Genomic DNA, 15,250 nt, shown 5'->3' on the forward strand with positions numbered 1-15,250 from the left:
ACAGGCATGAGCCACTGCGCCCAGGCAAAAAATTTAAAATTGTAAAAATCAGCCAAACATGGTGGCATTCATCTGTAGTCCCAGCAACTTAGGAGGCTGAGGTGGGAGGATTTCTTGAGCCCAGGAGGTCAAGGGTGCAGTGACCTATGACTGCACCACTGCACTCCAGCCTGGACAACAGAGTGAGGCCCTGTCTCAAAAAATAAATAAATAGGAGTTTGAGGCCATGTTCACACATCACTGCAGTCCAGTCTGGTAAACAGAGCAAGACGCTGAGTCTTTAAAAAAAAAAAATTTTTTTTTTTAAGTCAGCTCCTAAGACACACTAGCCACATATCAAGTGCTCAACTGCCCCGTGTGGCTAATGGCTTCCAAACTGGCAGCACAGGCAACTGTTTTCATCACTGAAGTTCTGTTGGACAAGAATACCTCTGGAAGCACACACGAGAAACTGGTAATGGTGGTTGCCTTCGGGGAGGGAAACTGGGAGAGTGCAGGACTGTATGCCCTTTTGTACCTCTTGAATTTCATATCATGCGTTTGTACTAGGTGTTTACAAATTATTTTAAAAACATACTGGGAATTAGGAATCCCCATATGGAATCACTGCAGTGGGACACTGATTCCCAAAAAATTACTTTGCAATTTGCCTAAAACAAATTAAGCTAATAGCTGTCATGATTTCATATTAATATTTTTTCACAGCTTAGAGTTTTTTTAGCTCCTGTTGCTATCTCTCTGCTCTTATGAGCTCACAGGGTGACAAAGTGAATTAGTAAGTAGCAGGAGAACATTAAAGGAAAAACTCCTGGGCAACAGGGCAAAACGCCGGCTCTACAGAAAATACAAAACATTAGCCAGGCATGGTGGCATGCACCTGTGGTCTTAGCGACTTGGGAGGCTGAGGTGGGAGGATCGCTTGAGCCCGGAAGGCGGTAACTCAATCCCAGCAGAATCCCAGGGAGCGAAGGTGGCTCATCCCGAAGGAAAAACAAGAAGGAAATTCTATTACCAGAAGACAAGGGGATGAAATGAGGGATGGAGAATCAAAGACTGAAGCTACTAGGGTTTGTTTTTATTAATATTTAATTTTTTCAGAGGCAAGGGTCTCACTATGTTGCCCAGGCTGGTCTTGAACTCCTGGCCTCAAGCAATCCTCCTGCCTGAGCCTTCCGAGTTGTTGGGATTACAGATATGAGCCACTGCATCCAACTTTGGTTCTTGTTTGTTTGGTTGGTTTTGTTTTGTTTTTTTGACAGAGTTTTGCTGTGCCACCCAGGCTGGAGTGCAGTGACTCAGCCTCGGCTCACTGCAGCCTTGACCTTCTGGCCTCAAGTGATCCTCCCGCCTCAGCGCCACCCCCCACTGCCCTCCAATATCTGGGACTACAGGTGCGCGTGACTGCGCACAGCTAATTCTTAAATTTTTTGTAGAGATAGGGTTTCGCTATGTGGCTCAGGCTGGTCTCCAACTCCTGGACTAAGCGATCTGCCTGCCTTGGCCACCTCCCAAAGTGTGAGCCACCGCGCCCACCCATTGAACATTGAAGCTAGACTGGGCAAACCCTTAAGCCTAAACCAGTAACAGTTTTTCACAAGTTCATAGATGTTACTGTGGTGAATAACACACAAATTCATTTAAAAGCATGTGTGTCCGCATAGTAATTTTTGGTCCTTATTTTTATTTTTATTTTTCAGTTAATGGATATTAAAGATACAACTTTATTTTCTTTTTTTTTGAGACAGGGTCTCACTCTGTCGCCCAGGCTGGAGTGCAGTGGCATGATCAGAGCTCACTGCAACCTCCACCTCCTGGGTTCAAGAGATTCTCCTCCCTCAGCTTCCTGAGTAGCTGGGATTGCAGGTACATGCAACCATACCTGGCTAATTTTTGTACTTTTTGTAGAGATAGGGTTTTACCATGTTGCTCAGGCTGGTTTTGAACTCCTGAGCTCAAGTGATCCACCTGCCTCGGCCTCCCAAACTGCTGGGATTACACACGTGAGCCACCACACCCGGCCTAAAGATATAATTTCTATCATGAGGAGGTCCAAGAACTATTCTCTTTTTCTTTTTTTAATGTTAGAAAGGGATTCTTAACTGAGTATGTGCTGCAGCAGAGGGAGGGGAAATTAAGCAAGAAGAGAAGGGAGCCAGGAAATAAAGGCCCCAACCCAGGAAGCAGTTAAGCAAAGTTCCAGGATGACCCATGTGACAAGTTTAGGGGATAACTTGAGCACATGGAGGACAGAACTTGGAGAGGGCACTGTGGGCCTGGGCGCCACCTGCTCCGCCAGAGCACTGGAAGAGAATGAGGGCACGATAATGGCAGATGGCACTGAAAGAAAAGGAGAGAGCTTGAGGCACCCTTGGGGGAAGCAGCCATCATCAGAGTGTATTTTATTTTTATTTTATTATATTTTGAGATAGAGTCTCACTCTGTTGCCCAGGCTGGAGTGCAGTGGCATGATCTCGGCTCACTGCAACCTCCACCTCCCAGGTTCAAGTGATTCTCTGCCTCAGCCTCCCAAGTAGCTGAGACTACAGGGGGCACCACCACACCTGGCTAATTTTTGTATTTTTAGTAGAGATGGGGTTTCTCCATGTTGGCCAGGTTGGTCTTGAACTCCCGACCTCAGGTGATCCGCCCACCTTGGCCTCCCGAAGTGCTGGGATTACAGGCGTGAGCCACCATGCCTGACCTCACAGCACATTATTAAGCTCTGTGGTGAATAATATTTATATAGTCACAATTCTGTAAACACTGTTAATTTTCTACAAATTGTGGCATACCCAAACCTCAAGAATGGACAGGGCTGGGGTGTAAAAGAGCTAAGTCCTTGCCAGGTTTACCAGGAAGGCAACAGACAGTGTCTAAAACTATGAGACAGCTGGGCGCGGTGGCTCACGCCTGTAATCCCAGCACTTTGGGAGGCCAAGGCGTGTGGATCACGTGAGGTCAGGAGTTTGAGATCAGCCTTGACAACATGGTGAAACCCCGCGTCTACTAAAAATATCAAATTAGCTGGGCATGGTGGCAGGTGCCTGTAATCCCAGCTGGTAGGGAGGCTGAGGCAGGAGCATTGCTTGAACCCAGGAGGCGGAGGTTGCAGTGAGCCAAGATGGCACCACTGCACTCCAGCCTGGGTGACAGAGTGAGACTGTGTCTCAAAAAAATAATAAAATACAAACAATGAGACGTGCAGGAGATGTGGGGAGAAGCACCAGAAGATTCTGCTGAAAGCCTGCTCCCCAGAAGGGTGGGAACAATGGGGACAATGAACTGCTGTTGTTCGTTATGTTTCATCCCCATTCCGTTTCATTTTATTGAATTGTAAACCGTGTGTATAACAACACTTTTTAATCAATTTTTTAAAAAAGAGAGAGTGGAAAGAAACCGCTTCCTACAACAGAACTGAAGAGCACACCAGTGATTCCAGTGTCCAGAGAGGAGGGTGCATTAACACTAGTTTTATTATTTCAATCAGATGCCAAGCAAGAATATATCTGGGGTTCAGACAAGAAAGGCTCTCATTCAAGTGCTTACAAGAGCAATGGAAGGCAAGGACCTGCCTAATTGGCAGGGTGAAAATTAGCCACAACTAGAATAGTAACAACTGTTCATCTTTGAGCACTTACTACAGCCCAGAACTTGCATTAAGGATATCATCTTTTTCTTTTCTTTTTTTCTTTTCCTTTTTTTTTTTTTGTTGTTGTTGTTTTGGAACAGAGTCTCACTCTGTCATGTAGGCTGCAGTGCAGTGGCGCAATCTCAGCTCACTGCAACCTCAGCCTCCCAGGTTCAAGCGATTCTTGTGCCTCAGCCTCACAAGTACCTGGGACTACAGGCATGAACCACCATGCCTGGCTAATTTTTGTATCTTTGGTAGAGATGGGGTTTCACCACGTTGGCCAGGCTGGTTTCGAACTCCTGGCCTCAAGTAATCCACCCACCTCAGCCTCCCAAAGTTATGGGATTACAGGCGTGAGCCACTGTGCCCAGCCAGGATATCATGATATTTACTCCTCACATCAACTGACATTAGCCCTTATTTACAATGAGGAACTGAGGCTCAGAGAGGTTTTGGCACTTGCCTGAGGTCACACACTCTGGGCTCTCTGCTTGGGGCTGAGGGCCAAGGGGCATTGTGACTTACTTCTCTTTCCTGAACATCAATAAAATTCAATTTAGAAATTTCTGTCTTCAGTGCTATCTCAACGGGCCTGTGAAAAATGCTGACTCGGTGGCAGCTGTCAGCTATCTTAGCCCCATACTCATTGGGTTGCCCTGGGCCCCACACTGTTTTAAGGAAGTCCCAGCAAACAATATGGGATAGAGATGAGATTCAAACCTAAACAGCCCTGGCTCTAAAATCCACTGAACAAAGCTGAAACTAGAATCAGAAAGAACTAGGTAAGAATCCTACTTCTAGCACTTACTACTTCTGTGGCTGTGGCCCCCCCACAAGTTACTTAACCTCTTTTTTTTTTTTTTTTTTAAGAGATGAAGTCTCGCTCTGTCACCAGGCTGGAGTGCAGTGGCGTGATCTCGGTTCACTGCAACCTCTGCCTCCTGGGTTCAAGCGATTCTCCTGCTTCAGCCTCCCAAGTAGCTGGGACTACAGATGCGTGCTACCACGCCCAGCTAATTCTTTGTATTTTAGTAGAGACAGGGTTTCACCATGTTGGCCAGGATGGTCTGGATCTCTTGATCTCATGATCCACCCACCTCGACCTCCCAAAGTGCTGAGATTACAGGCGTGAGCCACGGCACCTGGCCACTTAACCTCTTTTAAGCCTATTTTCTCATCCATACAATAGAGATAATGGCAGCACCCACCTTTCAGGTGGCTGGTAAGGAATATTAGGTGAACACAGGTGCCTATGTATGTTCTTCCATTTTCCATAAATGTTAATTCCCTTATCCCTCATCTCCTAGGTTAGTCCCGGAGGACAGACTTGAACTTTGAAAACAGAAAGTAACTGCCAAAAGGGATTATTTAGAGCACAGATTTCCCCCTTTCATTATCCTTTAGGTCCTCAGTGGTGAGGGCAGGGGACAGGAGAGGTGGGGTCAAGCCCAAATTCTTGGACCTCATCCTAGAGTGACTCTTTAGGGTTAGTGTGGGGCTTAGGAATCTGCATTTTGGACCTGTCCCCAGGGCATTCTGATGCCTACAATTCTCCTGTGTGGCTTTGAATAACGCTGGGTAGTGCTTTAAATCCAAGCTGACAGATCAGTGGGATGTGAACCATCCTTGCAAATGGTTTGAGCCCTTTCTGCACTGGCCTTCCAACTTTGCCTTGCTCAGTCTTCAGCTCCCCTTCCATTCTGGCCCTCTCCCCTTACCCTTTCCTTTTTCACTTCCTTTTATTTTTATTTATTTTTATTATTATTAAAAAAAATTTTTTTTGAGACAGGATCTCACTCTGTCGCCCAGGCTGTAGTGCAGTGGCATTATCTTGGCTCACTGCAATCTCCACCTCCCGGGTTCAAGCAATTCTCATACCTCAGCCTCCTTAGTAGTTGGGACTACAGACGCACACCACCACACCTGGCTAATTTTTGTATTTTTAGTAGAGATGGGCTTTCACCATGTTGGCCAGGCAGGTCTCGAACTCCTGACCTCAAGTGATCCACCAGCTTCGGCCACCCAAAGTGCTGGGATTACAGGCATGACCCACCGTGCCCAGCCTCCTTTTTCACTTCCCACCTTCCTCCCCACCTCTGGGTGCACCCTTCCCTGAGCTCAGCCTGTATTCCTATGTGCTGGCCACTTACCAGCCAGTCCCTTCAGCTGCAATACCCTTTACTCACCTAGAAAGCTCATATCAAAAGTCGCCTCCTCCAGAATACCTCTCAAGTTCTCCTCTCTGGTCCCTTGGCCCTTTGCAGGTACCTTTTTTCTTGCGCAAGTCACATGATAATGGAAGGGTTTTTTTCTCCCCCCATCTGGAGCCTGCCTGGTGGGCTCAGGGTCCATTTGTGCAAACATGCATTTCCCTCTCCTCCGCGCCCCCTCCTTCATGATCCATGATTTATGCAGCTTCCCCAAGACATGCAGAGCAAGCTGAGAAAAGGTAGACAAGCCTGCAGACTTTTCAAAGAAGCAGGGTAGCTTGGGAAGTAAGAGAAGACCAGGAGATAGGGACTCCTAAAAAGCAGACAAGAGATTACCGAGGGGTTCCGCACAGCTCCAGCACACAGCCGCTGCACAAAAATGCAGTGGAATTACTGAGGGACATTATGTGCTTGATGGGGGACAGGGAATGCTTGTGCCAAGCCACCAAGGATTATGCTGTGCCAGTTGTATACTATTGTTTTGCCAAGGTGAAAGGATTTCCCTACTAAATCCCTTACTTTCCACTTTGTTTAAAATGAGTTTAACACTGAGAGAATAGTTTGTCTCTATGTCCTTATTTCTAATCTTCCTGCTCAACCATTAACTGCACTAAACACACTCAGACCCATCTAGTCTAAAATTGAGAAGGGGAGGTTCTCACTCCTGGAGAGAGAATTACTGAAAGGGCGGCCCTCATACAGTCCAGGGTCATACCCCCAAGTGCTGGTTTTATACTTGAAAGCAGACAGTGAGACTCTGACCTTTGCAGAGATAAGAGGGACACCTTCCTACCCAGAGAAGCCAAAAGAGCACAGGACGCCCAGGCCGAGGGCAGTGAAGCTTGCTTCCAAGAACTGGCCCGTTCCCCAGCCAACCCCTGTGCCCACTTAGGACTGGCATGTAGCAGTACCTCTCCTCATCCACACTCAGGCCCTAGGCTCCCAATTGACCAAAGCCTGCAAGTATAAAGTGTCCAGAGCATGGGTCCCTGCCAACACTCCCTGCCCTGCTCTTCACTACCTGTGGCCACCACTTATGACATTTTGTTCCGAGTTCATCTGAAAGAGAAATGTCACTTTTGCGTTAGAAAGAAGATATACAGGCCAGGTGTGGTGGTTCATGCCTGTAATCCCAGCACTTTGGCAGGCCGAGTCAGGAGGATCGCCTGAGGCCAGGAGTTGGAGACCAGGTTAGGTAACACAGTGAGACCCCTGTCTCTACAAAATAAATAAATTTTTTTAAAAATGAAAAGATTGGCCGGGTGCGGTGGCTCACGCCTGTAATCCCAGCACTTCGGGAGGCAGAGGCGGGTGGATCACCAGGTCAGGAGATCGAGACCATCCTGGCTAACACGGTGAAACCCCATCTCTACTAAAAACATAAAAAAATTAGCCGGGCGTGGTGGCGGGCTCCTGTAGTCCCAGCTACTCGGGAGGCTGAGGCAGGAGAATGGCGTCAACCCAGGAGGCGGAGCTTGCAGTGAGCCGAGATCGCGCCATTGCACTCCAGCCTGGGCGACAGAGCCAGACTCCGTCGCAAAAAAAAAAAAAAAAAAAAAAGAAAAAAGAAAAAATTAGCTGGGCGTGGTGGTGCACGCCTGTAGTCCCAGCTACTTGGAGGCTGAGGTGGGAGAACCACTTAGTCCGTGAGGTCAAAGCTGTGGTGAGCCGTGATCGTGCCACAGCACTCCAGTCTGGGCCACAGAGTGAGACCCTGTCTCAAAAAAAAAGCAGAAAGGAAGAAAGAAATCCTCTACACGGGCTAGAAGAGAATAACCAGACCCCTAAGCTTCAAGCCAGGCGGTGCTAATGGGCGAGTTACACACGGGAGAGTGCCCAAGGGGACCTCAAGGCGTTCCCTTGGGATAAAGTGTGGTCAAAACAGCTATGTTTATCCTGAAAGCGCAAGGCGGAGGCTCCAATTTGGGCCCGGGCTCCGCCCCACGGGCTGCACTGCTGCCCTCGGAGAGGCAAAGATAGGGCAGGCGTTATTAGTCCCACTCACAAGTGGGAACTCTTCAGCTGAGGGAGGCGAAGTGACAGCCCCAATGTTGCACAGATGGTTCTGAGGCCAGACGAGGTCAGGAACCCAGAAGCCAGGATCTAGTTTGACGCAGACCTGCGGGAGGCGGGCGGTAACGGATGCGTTCTCCCTGACACCGGTGCCTTCGCCTCTCTGCGCCCTGCAGGCGCCCCCAGTTCCCCAGCCTCCCAGACCTCGCGTCTGCCCCGGGGCTCAGCTCCCAGGGACTTCCGGGAGCAGCTGGCCCCGCCCCAAGGCTCCTTCGGGCTGCGCGATTGGCACCGCGGGCCGGGGGCAGGGCCGGAGCGCCGAGCCAACGTGATGGCGTCAGGGGCCGGGGCGCCGCTTCCTGTTGTCAGTGGCCGAGGGGACCGCATCGTCGGCTCGGAGGCTGAGGGGCTGCCGCGGCCGGGAGCGCCCCTCGCCTCGCTCCTCGCTCCGCTTGGTGAGTTAGGAGGGGGTCAAGATGCGAGGAGGGCGGCAGAGGGGTGGGAGGGCCGAGGCGCGAACGGGCGGTGGGCCTCCCGCTCCCTCCGCGATTCCCAGCCCCTGGTTACCCTGAGACTGCCCGGCTTCAGAGCCCTCAGCCCTGTCCAGCCCGCGCCCGCCCCGCTCCGACCCAGCCTTCCCCCTGCACCGCCGCTGTGGCCCCGTCCCCTCCATCTGTCCAGCCCCCAGCCTGCGGCCGCATCCCCTCACCAGCGGTCTTGCTTAAATGCAGCTTCACTCGTGACCCCACTTTACCCCAGTTCCAACCCCGATCTCGGCCACGTCCCTTCGCCCCGCCCTGACACACCTCATCCTCTCTCCCCACCCCTCTGGTAATCCCGATGCTCCGCGCTCACCTCCCCGAGACCCACCATTCAGGTTTCCCCTTTTCTGGCTCAGCTTTCTTATCCCAGTCACCCCCATCCCCTGTCCAGCTCCCCAAGATCTGCTCATCCCTAACATTCTACCTCCGCCCTCTCATCTAAGACCCACCCCCAAAGTAGGTGCCCTGTTGAGCTCACCGCTTTCTTCTGGATAACTCCGATCTCAGCCTTATTCCAAGTCTTAACTGTGTCTTCTCGTCCTTAGTCTCCTAGCCCACTGTATACCTTCCTTTGCGTCTCCTGCCGTACTGAGGACACCCCATGCCTAAGTCTTTGCCAAACTGTCCCGAACTCTTGCTGCCTCCTTTCCTACCACCCTCACCCAATCTCGTTAAAAATGACATCTCCATGTCCTTTCACCCCCGCTGACCCACCGCAACTCTTCACCCCAACTCTGCGTCCATTCCTTCCCTCGACCCAACTCCCATTCAACCTGAGAACTTAGTGCAGAGTAGCCTGCCAACTCCACCAGCTGCCCCTCGACAGCCAAATGTAGGTGCTCACTCAGACCCGCAGTTAGAGACTGAGCAGCATGATTGGCAGGTGCAGGGGCTCAGGTGGTAAATAAGGGTGGAGGAGCAGTGGGCTCTCCCCAACTCTTGGGTCAGCCGGGGTTTTTCCTGGCATCTGGTCTCCTGCACCTGTCCTCAGGGATTGTGTTTCTGGCATTCATATTAAATGACTTGTGCTGGCTGCTGGAATGGTAGGTATCATTCAAATATCTGGAAGGTGAGAGATGGCCACTCACTCAGCTCACTTAGCACAGAATGATGGAAGCTGTCACTTCCTTCTGGTTGGTGTTCTTGCCCTGGAGAGCCTCTGGGAAGTTCTGTGTGGTGTTGGCTGTGGTCACAGAATATTGTTCATGTTTCTTTTCTTGGCACTTGTAAGGGCTTCTCCCTGCCAGAGCTGATGGCAGATCAGTCCTGATGCTGAATTCAGGGGATATGATGGGTGCCAGAGGCAACGTTACCTGTTGTGAAGAGTATAGGTGAGTAGGTCCTGGGGAGGCTGAGGCCTAGGTGGGTACAGAGGCTCTTGAATCGCTTTCTTTTCTTATAAGTGCTGGATCATTGACTTTTGGCCATCTGGGTTCCATGAACACAGGGAACCATGTTATCTCAGAGTAGCTGAGGCAGAAGGACATTCCAGAGGCACCCAAGTCCCATGCTCAGCATTTATAGTTTCCTGGGGGCTTTTTGGTACATATTTTCTCTGAATCCTGAGGACCCGGCATCAGATGGGTGGGCCATTTGATTGCAGCTTTTTTCTTTCTTTCTTTCTTTTTTTCGATGGAGTTTACTCTTGTTCCCCAGGCTGGAGTGCAGTGGCATGATTTCGGCTCACCGCAACCTCTGCCTCCCAGGTTCAAGCGATTCTCCTGCCTCAGCCTCCCGAGTAGCTGGGATTACAGGCATACACCACCATGCCCGGCTAGTTTTGTATTTTTAGTAGAAATGGGGGTTTCTCTGTGTTGATCAGGCTGGTCTCCAACTCCTGACCTCAGGTGATCCACCCACCTCGGCCTCCCAAAGTGCTGGGATTACAGGCGTGAGCCACCGCGCCCGGCTGATTGCAGTTTTAAAGGGCCCCAAAGAACATTGTCTCTGCTTGCCACTTATAGTCGTATTCCTTTGAAAAGTGAATGCTGTTTACCTTCAATGTCCTCCCATTAATATGCAGTATATTTAAGTTGTTTTCAGCCTTATTGGCAGCTTGGCTTAATGACAGGAGCTCCACAGTTGCCCCAGCACTTAAGAGTTATATACCCCAACTTCCCACAGTGTGTGAAGTGGAGGTACTTGCCCCGTGCCTTGTTTTTATTTTATTAATCAATTCATTCAACAGCTTATTTTTTGAGCACCAGTGTGTGCCAAACACTGTTCCAGGTACTAGAAATACAATGGTGAATGGGTCAGGCAACGGTCCTGTTTTCATTCATTCAGAGTTTGGTCCTTGTTAGAATCCTCTGGGATATGGGACAAGAATACAGGGAAGCTGGGTGATACTGGATGGAAGGAAGGAGGGAAGAAAGAAAGATAGCTAGTGTTCACTGACTCCACAGTTCTGCCCTCATCCACTAGCCCTGAGTCTGGGAATCACAAGCTAAAAGTTTCTCACCCTTCATCTGGTATTTAATTGCTTCAAAGCTCCAACCCCCACCACTCCACCCATCACAGAAATCCAGCTTTCCTCAGGTGGACAGAGGTGCGGTTTCCTCAGTCAGCACTCACATGCCTGAAAGATCAGCTGCCTTTCTGAATCAGAGGGTAACTTTGTCATTCTTTTCCAATTGAAAAAACGTGACTCATCAATTGGTACAGCAGTTGGATGGCTTAAAGCCAGGCTGTGGCTCTGAACAGCCAGGTACACAATTCGGGCAGTGGAGAGAAGGCCGTGGGGAGTGGCTGAGGAGTCCCTCAAGAGGAGAGGTTGCTGTTCACTGATGGTGGAGTGTTTTGAGAGTGGTGAAACCAGGTTATCCCTTTCTTCTTTTAACATAAGTCTCATCCAAGTCATTCTCTTTTTTTGCTTCCTTGATCTCTGGAGGAAGTGAAATTGGACATATAGAGAAGGCCAGGCAGTATAATGCAGGAAACCAACCGGAACTGTTCCTTCCTAACTATGTTGGAACATTTAAGAAAGTATAGCTCTGAGACTTCAGGAGCATTGGTAGGACCTGGGCTCAGCTGGTTGGGGCTATAAACCTGATTGGCAGAACTGTTTCTTGTTGGTTTCAGACCTTCTGTGATGAAATGGAGCTTCCGAGTACCTCTAAAGAAGAAGTAATAGTTTGTCTGAATTTGAGCCAAAGACCTGAGGCCTTTTGGTCCAGGGAAAGATGCAGGAGTTGGGATGAAGAAACCAGAGAGTTCTGTCCCTTACCCGAGACCCATTGCTACTGAGCCTCAGTTTTGTCCTCTGTAAAACAGGAATAATCACTCTCTCACGGGATTGCTGTGAGAATTAAATGAGGTTAGAGAGGGACATCAGAGAAGCTTGCTTTCTGCACTCTGGAGAGCTATGTGAAGGTGAATGAATACATAGGGTGGCAGTAGACTTGGTGTGGTTTGGGGCTTCCTAAATGGCACCAGTCACCTTTCCGCTGCTAAGCTTTCACCCGTCATGTTCAAGAGCCCTTTGGTACTGTTGCCCAGCTTTGCCTCACTCCCTTCAGGTAGGTCTCCTTGAAGCCACACCTCTCTTCACTTTGGTTCTTTGTGTCAATGAAGAGCGTTTTGAGGACAGAAAGTGGAACCAGTTCCATAGGATGGTAGATTCAGAATCTGGGCCACCAGGGTGGGTGACGCAGTGCTGTCCCCACAGTCAAGAGACACAAAGCCTCCTTCCGATTCCCACCGTGAGTTCTTATGTCACTGACCATCTGAGCCCTGCCTCCCTGAGCATGATGGAACAGATACAGATAGGTGGGGTGCTATGGCTGCCTACAAACAGAGGTGTCCTGCATTGTGGCTGGAACCCCAGAGGCTCAGTCCTGTCTTGTGAATTTTCAAGTGGCTCTTCTGCTGGATTTCTCTGAGCTCTTGTCAGTCATTTTGTGGCATTTCTGACTCCGTTTTAGGCCAAGTGACCCTTCTCTTGTCTGGCCCTGTCTCTCTTAGCTTCAGTTTATTATTATTAATTTTTTTTTTTTTTTGAGATGGAGCCTTGCTCTGTTGCCCAAGCTGGGGTGCAGTGGCACAATCTTGGCTCACTGCAAGCTCCACCTCCTGGGTCCACGCCATTCTCCTGCCTCAGCCTCCTGAGTAGCTGGGACTACAGGCGCCCGCCCGGCTAATTTTTTGTATTTTTAGTAGAGATGGGGTTTCACCGTGTTAGCCAGGATGGTCTCGATCTCCTGACCTCGTGATCCACCCACCTCGGCCTCCCAAAGTGCTGGGATTACAGGCGTGAGCCACTGCGCCCAGCCAGCTTCAGTTTATTATTTATTTATTTATTTGAGACATAAATTATTTATTTATTTATTCTTGCTTTGCTGCCCCGGCTGGAGTGCAGTGGCACGATCTCGACTCACTGCAACCTCCGCCTCCTGGGTTCAAGTGGTTCTCCTGCCTCAGCCGGTATGGTAGCTGGTAATACCAGTAGCTGGTATTACAGGCATGGGCCACCATGCCTGGCTAATTTTTGTTTTTTTTAAATTAGAGACAGGGTTTCACCATGTTGGCCAGGCTGGTCTCAAACTCCTGACCTCAAGTGATCCTCCTGCCTCGGCCTCCCAAAGTGCTGGGATTACAGGTGTGGGCCACGGCACCTGGCCTATTTTGTTTTCTTAGCATACTGTTACTTGGCCAGAGCACTCACTTACCAATGGCCTGCTCCTCCCAGTGAATACTCTGTGAATACTCTATCACTCTCAGCTAATTAGTTAATGAGGTCTTAATGGGCCTGGGCTATAATTCAAATTATTGGGTCTAAGTCCTTAGGGTCCCGGCCCTGTAGCTGGTTAAGGGAAGGGCAACTTTGGGGCTTCGGGCTCTCTCTAGAAGGGTGGGCCTGAGGGCCTCAGGCCACTGGAAATTGTGGATTGGGATTGGAGCCCAGGGTTTCGGAGCCAGAGAAGCTGGACGTGGCCTGCTGAGCTGCAAAAGGGTAGCCTTGATGGAGCCTGACCTCAAGACCAGGCCTGTTTCTGGAAGTGACCCTAGATGCAGAGTCACTGCAGCATACAACCCCCTTTTCCTGTCACCCCGTGGCCAGAATGTGGAACTGGTCTCCAGAGGAGGGCTCTGAGAATCCCTGGGTAGCTGGGAGCAGACTAAGGTGAAGGGTGAGGCAGTCAGATGGGGCTGTAGTCAGGACTGAGGGATATTCTGGCCATCTGCAGCACCCGGCCTGTTAATGGGTCTGCAGGAACCATCCTCCATACATGCCTGCTTCCTCCTGAGGGACCTAACTTAGGGAGGTTGGCTCTGGGTCCTGACTCCCTGTGTCCTGTTTGCCCTCTGCTATCCCCAGAAGCCAGAGATCCAATCAGAGCACCTTCCACCATTTAGGGCCAGCCTGCCTGTCTGCTTTCCAAACCTCATGCTGCTCCAGGGCTGTCCAGGAAACCTTTCCTGCCACACTGGCCTTAATGTTCCCCTGCACCCCCTGTTCCCGGCCCCCAGCGAAAGGGTCTTCCCAGACCACCCCTGGAATCCTAGCTCTGAGGTGATGGCACTGTTGATGAAAAAGCCAAACTCTGTTAAATATTCGAAGAGGTTTATTCTGAGCCAAATGTGAGGGCCATGACCTGTGACATAGTCCTGGGAGGTCCTGAGAACATGTGCCCAAGGTGATTGGGGTACAGCTTGATTTTTATCCAAGTTACAGGCAGAAGTTACAGGCAAAGACATAAATTAATATATGTAAGGTATACATTGGTGGGGACAGGGTAAGGTGGATTAAAAGATTTCCTGATTGGCAATTGGCTGAAAAAGTTAAACTTTGCCTAAAGAGTTAAAAGTCAGCAGAAGAAAAGCTTGGGGTTAAGATAAGGTGGGTTGTGAAAGCCAAGGTTCATGTTACGTAGATGAAGCCTTCAAGAGAATAGATGGTAAATGTCTCTAAGGTGTCAGACTCTTAGTTAAATCTCCTCTAAATCAGGAAAAGGCCTAGAAAGGGAAGGGAATCTCTGCAGGACATAAATTTTCCCAACAAGAGATGGCTTTGCAGGGCCATTCCAAACTATGTCAAAAATATACTTGGGGGTAAGATACTTTGATTTCCTTAGGGCCTGTTATCTCCCATGTGATATTAGACCAGTCAGGTTGGAGTTGGTATCTTAATTGCTGAGAGTCTGTTCTGTCAGTCTTAGGAGTCTGTTTTAATGTTAATGCTGGTCAGTTGTGTCTAAGCTCCAAAAGGGAGAGGCTAGGATGAGGCATGGCCCACGCCCCACTTCCTGTCATGGCCTGAACTCAGTTTTCAGTTTTTTTGAAATCCCTTTGGCCAAGGGGGGCCCATTCGGGCAGTTGGGGAGCTTAGAATTTTATTTTTGGTTTACAGCACTCACTCAGGAATCGGGTTTTCCTAGGGCTGGGGTTGGCTTCCTCCTGGGGGCTGATGGTGGAGTCAGGCCGCTTATCAGCCCTGGGACCTCAGGAACTTCCTTGACCTGGGTCAGCTGCCATTTCCTTATCTGTCAGGTGGAGACAATAAAACAGCACTCCTAGGGTCCTTAGGAGGAACATAAATTAGGCAATATATGTAAAGAGAACTGAGCCCATTTAACTTTTCTTGGTTTTGTTAACTTCTTTGTGCGGTGATTGTTTGAGAGCTGAGACAGACATCACCTTTCCCGGCGTTCCCCTGATGCTCAGCCAGGAGTTGGCTAGAGATTTGTTTACATGTGAATGTGCCTGCCTGGCCCAGGTCTGTCCAAGTTGCTGTGGTGGGGCCAAGCCAGTCAGCAGCCCCCTCAGGCTCAGGCTAAAGTCCCCACCCCACCCACCCCACCCCACCCACTCCCAGGAGGAAGCTGGCAGCCCTGAGGGATTTAACCACTCACTGA

The 15,250-nt window shown here is 49.8% G+C and overlaps 1 protein-coding gene across 4 annotated transcripts in view; it reads left to right on the forward strand.

The window, feature by feature from the left end:
- Positions 1–6,869: 6,869 nt before the first annotated feature.
- Positions 6,870–15,250, forward strand: part of PLEKHM1 (pleckstrin homology and RUN domain containing M1) — a 55,483-nt gene continuing 47,102 nt past the window's right edge. Inside the window, exons 1-2 of one of the 4 annotated variants that reach the window (XM_034941621.3) lie at positions 6,870–8,309; positions 9,628–9,727. The gene's annotated coding sequence lies outside the window, so the exon portion shown is untranslated. The remainder of the gene's footprint in view (positions 8,310–9,627; positions 9,728–15,250) is intronic. The other 3 variants (XM_008954908.4, XM_034941620.3, XM_003806538.4) reach the window with 3 other exon arrangements.

This window comes from Pan paniscus, chromosome 19 (assembly GCF_029289425.2).
Source record: "Pan paniscus chromosome 19, NHGRI_mPanPan1-v2.0_pri, whole genome shotgun sequence".
Classification (NCBI taxonomy): domain Eukaryota; kingdom Metazoa; phylum Chordata; class Mammalia; order Primates; family Hominidae; genus Pan; species Pan paniscus.